The sequence below is a fragment of the Solanum tuberosum genome, unplaced genomic scaffold (assembly GCF_000226075.1).
Source record: "Solanum tuberosum cultivar DM 1-3 516 R44 unplaced genomic scaffold, SolTub_3.0 scf00574, whole genome shotgun sequence".
Lineage (NCBI taxonomy): Eukaryota > Viridiplantae > Streptophyta > Magnoliopsida > Solanales > Solanaceae > Solanum > Solanum tuberosum.
The window spans coordinates 220,833-221,565 of NW_006239489.1; the positions used below are offsets into that span (position 1 = coordinate 220,833).

At 31.7% G+C, this 733-nt stretch overlaps 1 protein-coding gene across 1 annotated transcript in view; it reads left to right on the forward strand.

Annotated features, from left to right (window-relative positions):
• The window catches only part of LOC107058618 (retrovirus-related Pol polyprotein from transposon TNT 1-94), an 11,526-nt gene that overhangs the window by 6,198 nt on the left and 4,595 nt on the right, over positions 1-733 (forward strand).

The window sequence follows — 733 nt, forward strand, 5'->3', positions numbered from 1 at the left end:
CCCCCCCCCCCCCACTTCACACTCAGGCCACAAGGATCAGGGGCGAATTTATGTACAATTTTTGGGTCACCCGAACCCGTGGTCATCCGACTAAACTCGATATATTACTTCTATAATTATTAAAGAATATATTAAATTAAAACTTGTTGAACCCGTTCTCAAAATGGCTGGATGGTTCACTGGTATGACTGCAAGATTTCAACACAAAGGTCGCAAGATCGCAGGTTCGATCCCAGGCAGCCTCAATTTGCTTCAATTTATTTTTATTAATTCAAAAACACGTTTTCATTAAAAAAAAAAAAAAAAACTAAGTTCTAAAAGTCAAAGACTTCAAAAGTGTCCTTCCCACCCACTTTCCAAGTTCAACAATATCTTTCTTCTCTCTTCAAATTTGTTTTCTATTTTCCACACAAAGAAGAAGCTTCAAGTCTCCAACTTTAAGTCAAGAATCTAGAGAAATCTATCATTGTCAAAGTATAAGGTAATTTTAGTTTATGATTTCTCTTTTTAATAAACAAACTAACAAGATAAATATATATATATGTATGTATGTATATATCACTTTAATTTTAGGGTTTCCATATAAAAAAATCTTGTCATTACTTATAATAGGAAATCATCAATAGCTAAAGAATTGATTATCTCAAACTTACATATTTTGCGGATGTAACTTGTAAGGAATGTGTTTCATATTATATTATCAATTTTGAAGGGTGTGATTCCTTTTTTTTTT